Source organism: Myotis lucifugus, unplaced genomic scaffold, assembly GCF_000147115.1.
Source record: "Myotis lucifugus unplaced genomic scaffold, Myoluc2.0 scaffold_139, whole genome shotgun sequence".
Classification (NCBI taxonomy): Eukaryota; Metazoa; Chordata; class Mammalia; order Chiroptera; family Vespertilionidae; genus Myotis; species Myotis lucifugus.
This window is the reverse complement of record NW_005871187.1, coordinates 3452582-3459245: the sequence shown is the minus strand read 5'-3', so window position 1 is coordinate 3459245 and position 6664 is coordinate 3452582. Positions and strand designations below refer to the sequence as shown.

The following is a 6664-nucleotide window of genomic DNA, read 5'->3' as shown; positions in this document are numbered from 1 at the left end:
AGGGGCTCGAGAAGGAGCGCGCACTACAATTCTGGGGGAGGGGCACGCGCACAGGACACGCGAGGACCCAGGGCCAGCAAAGGTGCAGGTCCTCCAGGTCTCTCCTGTGGTTCTGATCGGCTGCGGGTGGGGGTGTGGGCTTGATGGCCATGAGCACAGTGACAGGCAGAGGCCCCTGCTTCCCTGGCGGCCCTGCAGGCCCAGGGGAAGCGCCTGTGCAGCGCTAAAGAGGGGAAGGGATCTGTCAGGGGAACAGGACCCAGCTGTCCACTCACAGGTGGCAGTTTTCCAGGATCTGCCTTGGGCTGCTCTCTACAGCGCAGGTGCCAAAGGAAGCGCTTTGGTTTCTGAAATCTTTGCTATCGCTAGGCAGCTGTCAGGAGAGTGGCGCATGTCCACTCACAGGTGGCAGTTTTTCCAGGACCCTAGAGAAGTTGGGCAGGGGTGGACCACAGCAAGTGCAGACTGGAGCCCTGCATTCCCCAAAGGGTCTGCATTCGGGACTGGTGTCCCCAGGACATGCAGAGAGGGGGGCTCTGCTTCCCCAAAACACTTTGCGTTCCTGGGCAGGTGTCCACCAGAGCATGGGCAAACAAGGAATATTTTTCTGAGTGGCTGACTATTATGGATCAATTTTCCAAAGTAGTTATATGTACAACTGACTCTTGAAGAACATGGTGCGGGGTCAAAAATACAAGTATAACTTTGATTCCCCCCAAAGCTTTACTAGGAGTAGCCTATTGTTGACCAGAAGCCTTACTGATAACATAAACAGATGATTAAATTATTTTGTGCATTATGTACTGTATTCTTAAAATAAGGTAAGCTAGAAGAGATAAATGTTAGTGAGAAAATCATAAAATAAATACACTTACAATACTGTACATATTTATTGAAAAAAATCCATGTATAACTGGACCTACACACTTCAAACCCATGTTGGTCAAGGATTAACTACACATCAACTACTGAGGAAAAGTCTCCAGATTACATAAGGCAAAACATTCTTAGATTTGATGCTAAAACACAATCCATAGATGAAAAGATGAGGAATTGAACCTTATCAAAATTATCTAAATTTGTTCTGCAAAAGACCCTGTTTAAGATTGAAGGACAAGGTACAATCTGGAGAAAAGATTTGCAAAACACAAATTCTACAAAGAATTAATATGTATAAAGAACTCTCAAACTCAACTATAAAAAAACTGTATTAGAAAATAGAGACAGTAGCTGACATTTTACTGAAGATACACAGATTACAAGTAAATGTGCAAAGATGTTCAATGTCACTAGCCATTGGGAAATTCACATTAAAACCACAATGAAATGTCATTTACACATGAGTCTGAGTTGATAAGTATAGTGACAACACCAAACTCTGGTGAGGATGCAGGTGTGGGTCACAGTACATTGTGGTGGGAATATAAAATGGTACAGCGACTGCAATAGTTTGGCAGTTTCTTATAAAGCTAAGCACTCATAAGTTTCTTATAAAACTACCCAGAGGACCCAGCAAGTACACTCTTGAGCATTTATCCCAAAGAAATGACAATTTATGCTCACATAAATACCCGGACAGGAATGTTCATTGCACCTTTATTTGTAAGAGCCAAAAAACCTGGAAAGAAACCCCTATCCATCAACAGGAGGAGACATAAGCACACTGTGGGGCACCCATACCATGGAACACCAATCAGCCATAAAAAGAATCCACTGCTCATACCCACAGCAACTTGGGTGGATTGTCAGAGAATTATGCTGCGTGAAAAGAGTCATTCCCTGAAGGTTATATACTGTCTGATTCCATTGATACAACATTCATGAAATGACAAAATGATAGAAATGGGGAATACATTAGTGGTTTCCAGGAGTTGAGGGCAGGGGTGAGTGGGAAGCACGAGGACCCTCCTAGCACCATATGTTCACTATATTGACTGTGCTGGTGACACGCAAACCTACATGTGTGATGAAACAGTCATGAACTAAATATACACACACACACACACACACACACACACACACACACACACACGCAGGAATACAGAATGAAAACCAGGCTGAAGCCAGGCTCCGCTGCCACCTGCTGGCTGACATCTATACCACCACTCTCTGCTGGGGCCTCTGCAGCATGGCCACCACCAGGCAGTTCAGATGCTCCTGCAAGTGGATCAGAGGAAAGGGACACCCTTCCAGGTGCTCAGACACATCACCCAGCGCTTCTCCTGGGTCCACACTGAGTGGATGATAGAAATTGTATCTTAAAAAATACACATTATGCAATGAAAACAGTAATATAAACCCATAGGCATTTTCTGACTAGGTTATATAATTTATTTTAACTGTAATATTAATCAGCATAATTTCAAGAGTTGAAAGTCCTTTAAACATGAGTTTGAAAGTCTGAAGCAAGACAAGAACATATCACTGCTATTACTTAACATTGTTCTGAATATTCCAACCAACACTTTTAGAAAGAGAAAGGATTAGAGGTATAAAACATGTCAATGCTGCCTTTACTTTGTAAAATGAACTTTATCTAGAAAAACACTTAATAATTCACTAAGATATCTAGTTATCTAAATGCTGAAAATTTAATGGTTTTCATATAAAAATGACACAATTATTTTATTTTGCTTACATTCATGAGAACACAATATGGAAATAGCCAGGAATATACAGGGGGGAAGGATTTAATTTAATTTCACCTTAAATAGATTTTCAAATATATCTGCAAGCCAAATAATCAAAGCAATGTGGTCCTGCCACAGCAATTCACAGACAGACCAGTAGAACAGAATAGTGTATATTTACACGTCTATATCTTTCTATGTATCTATGTATGTATCTATCCACATACCTTTTTTTTTTGTTAATCCTCACCTGAGGATATTTTTTCCCATTGCTTGTAAGAGAGACAGAAACCTAAGTGAGAGACAAATTAGTTGGTTGCCTCCCAAACACACCCCAACTGGGGGCAAGGATCAAACCTGCTACCCAGGTAGGTGCTCGTGATCAGGAATTGAATTCAAGACCCTTTGGAGTGTAGGCCAATGCTCCAAACACTGAGGACAGCAGCCAGGGCTATCCAGGTATCTTTATATTTCTATCTATCTATCTATCTATCTATCTATCTATCTATCTATCTATCTCTTCATTCATACATCCACTCATACATCCATCAACCCTGAAAGCTAAATAGGAGATTCACTTAAACCTGGAGCAAAAGGAAGGAATTTAGGTTTTTCCAAGAACAAATGCAGACACTACTTGGAGAAGCAGTGCTCCAAATTATAAAACATTTATTCCATGGATGCCTTCATTCAAATGAAACAGCTAAACTTAGAAAATATAATTTTATTTAAAATTAGTAAGAAAGTCTCATAGAGATGTCAGAGTTAAATATACATGTATAAATATTGCCTGCTACATGATGCTGCCCACTCTCACATAAAGAATGACAACTCCTTTCTCACACCAGATGTAGTATAAGAGTCCAGAGGTAGAGTTCTTACAGAGAATGTAGGAGTCACAGGCTCATGGTGGCCCCCGACCACCTCTGGCAGACAGAAAATAAGGAAAGCAAAACTTATTTCTTCACAAATACGCAGTCCAGTGCAGTGTGCTCCACACAGCTGCCCAATCATCTGCTTGTTTCAAGATCCTTCATTGCTTGGGGCTCCTAGAGGGAGTGGTACTGATGGTGTAGGGCAGTGATGGCGAACCTATGATGTGTCAGAGGTGACACGTGAACCCATTTTTTTAGTTGATTTTTCTTTGTTAAATGGCATTTAAATATATAAAATAAATATCAAAACTATAAGTCTTTGTTTTACTATGGTTGCAAATATCAAAAAATTTCTACATGTGATATGGCACCAGAGTTAAGTTAGGGTTTTTCAAAATGTTGGCACGCTGAGCTCAAAAGGTTCGCCATCACTGGTGTGGGGGGCCCAATAAAGGCTCAGATTATTTCTTCTCCTCTGTATTGAGGAGGAGGAGGGGAAAGGAAGGAAGAAGTAAAGCAATAAACAGGGACAGGGAGAAGAGCCCTGCAGTGTACATAGATGCCAAAGACTTCTGTTGGGAAATTCTCTGTCCCGCCATCTAGGAATGAACAAAGCTCAGTTGGAGTCTGAGTCAGAGGTGTCCCCCCTCCCCACCCCCCCCACCCCCCAGGAAGATGAGCTGGAGCTGCTGGCATCTTCACTGCTACTGCTAGAGTCTGAGGAGCTGCTTTCTGCCTTTCCCCCATGTTCCTACTTTTCTTCAGAGCCCCGTGAGGAATGAGAACAGTCCCCATTTGTCTCTGAAGACGCCATCCCAGGAGCCTGTGGCCCTGCTGTTTAAAATAGCCCGCAGCCTTAGTGCCAAAGCACTAGCTATGCTTTATGGAGATAATGTATCAGTTAGATAAGCTTCCTTAAGGAATGAGCTCTATTGCTCTTGGTCATGAGTTTAATGTTAATAAATAAACAATATATATTAACTAAGATGTCTTTATTTATTTCTTTTGTGTTTTATCACTATGCTTTAATTATGTTCAATTTGTAACAATGAAATTGGGGGTCACCACAACATGAGGAACTGTATTAACGGGTCGCAGCATTAGGAAGGTTGAGACCACTGGTCTAAGGTTTATTTCTACCTCAACTGCTGGCCCCTACCCAGCCTGGCCCTGGTCCGGGCTTGGGCAGGAGGCAACCAACTGATGTGTTTCTCTCACATAGATTATTTCTGTCTTTCCCTCTCTCCCCCCCTCTCTCTAAACATCAATGGGAAAATATCCTCGGGTGAGGATTAAAAAAACAAACAAAGGTGGGTAACCTGTTCAGAAGGTCAAATCTTCAAAGTGCATGCAAGCTGCTCCTCCTACGGGGTCGGGACTGAATGTTCTTGAGCATCTTCAGGAAGGCCTGCGGGGATGGTGCCTCCACATTCTGGAAGGTGTTCTGGACTCTGCCGAACAGGATGAAGTATTTCGTCTCCAGACAGATGAACCCCAAGTGGTTCTCATCGAACAGGATGAAGACTCCAGGGAAGCGCCAGGGGCGGCCTGAGCCACATGGGGTAACAATGTCCACGCCATAGCAACACATCCTGCAGGTTCGGGGGTAGTTCTGGTGTCTAGAGCGCACGCCCACAGGCAGAACGAACGGAACAGGCTGCTCCTCCGAAGCTGCAGCCCCGGACTCCCCGACGCTGGGCTGGGCAGGGCTCTGCCAGCCATGGCCCCCGCTTTCCTCAGTCCCATCTTCTTGCTCCCGGATCACCTGCTCGTCAATCTCCAGGACCAAGCGGTAGAGCTTGTTGAAGTTGCGGAAGATCTTGCCATCTCCCAGCTGGATGCGGCGCATGAGGTGGATTTCTAACGTCTGGGTGAAGTCTCCCGTGATCTTCGTGACCCTGGCATACTTCCCATGGAAGCTGAGCATGGCAATTATTAGGCCAAAGCGATGGTATTTGCCTTGGAAGAGGCCTGGCCTGATGAGGTCTTCCGGGTGGCTGGGCGGGAGGTAGAGGCGGCGGTAGGTCAAGCAGTCATACCGCAGTCTGTCCTTCCCCACCAGCACCCGCCCCCAGTCCTCCCTAAGCCGCGCTGGCAAATCCTTAAGGTGGTCTGTCTTGTTGCACTGGGTGCTGAACCTGTTCTTCCGAATCTGAATGTGGCGGCTGTGGGGCCTGCTGTGGCGGCCTTCCATGCACTCCACCGTGGCTGATTTCCTCTCTGTCAGGCGAATTCTGAACGAGGGCTTGAATTGCATTGGGCCATCCACATGGAGGTTAAGGCAAGGCCCGTAAGTCCAACCAGTAATGCGTAAGCCGTCCACCACGACATTCAGCAGTGTTCTATAGTGCTCAGTATCTAGCTGCCACAGTCCCAAAATGCCTCTGTATGGGTGGAAGAGCTTCGCATAGACTTCTCGATAAGACATACCCATCATCTCCAGGTTCTGCAAGTTTTCACGAAGGCCAAACTCCTCGCGGCAGCGCCGTCTCCAGATGCTGTCGGTGTGCAGGATGTGGTGGAATTTGGTGCAGGCCAGGGCCAGGCTGGGCAGATCGGTGCCGGGGAGCGAGCCGAAGATCTCCACCAGCACCTCCACCGGCAGGTCTTGCAGAGAGCAGTGCAGGGGCGGCGTGGGCGGCCTGGGGCTCGAGATTCCTCCACTCCCAGCACAGCACCGCGCTGCAGCGTCCGCCTCGAGGTGCTTTTCTGCCGGGGCCGGCTTGCCTTCTGCTGTAGCCGTCTCAGCTGGGCCCTGGCACTCCTGATGACACCGACATCCCCGCGAAGAGCCCAAGCCGCAGAGGCAAGTGCACTCCTCCATTCCTCCAGGCATAACAACCACCACAGCGTGGGCCACCGCGCCTCAGCGGGGTTTTAAGTTGCCTCGGTCCGCCCTAAAGTCCAGCCACGGCCCCCAGGGCCTAGCCACGCCCCCCTCAGAGAGGAACCAATTGTAGGACTTTAAACCAATACCATTAACAGTCGCCTCCCTTTCCCAGTGCCCCCTCCCTGTCCTCCAGCCCTAGCCCCAGGCAGTCACTAATCTGCTTTCTGTAGGGATAGGCCTCCAGGGATATGCCTATGAAGGGGGGGGGGACATTTCCCAGAAATTCAGTAAAAAAAAAAACACACACGCTGGTATATCTACACAATGGA

The 6664-nt window shown here is 46.5% G+C and overlaps 1 pseudogene; it reads right to left on the bottom strand.

Annotated features, from left to right (window-relative positions):
- Positions 1–4844: 4844 nt before the first annotated feature.
- Positions 4845–6329, bottom strand: LOC106698122 (annotated as a pseudogene).
- Positions 6330–6664: the final 335 nt, after the last annotated feature.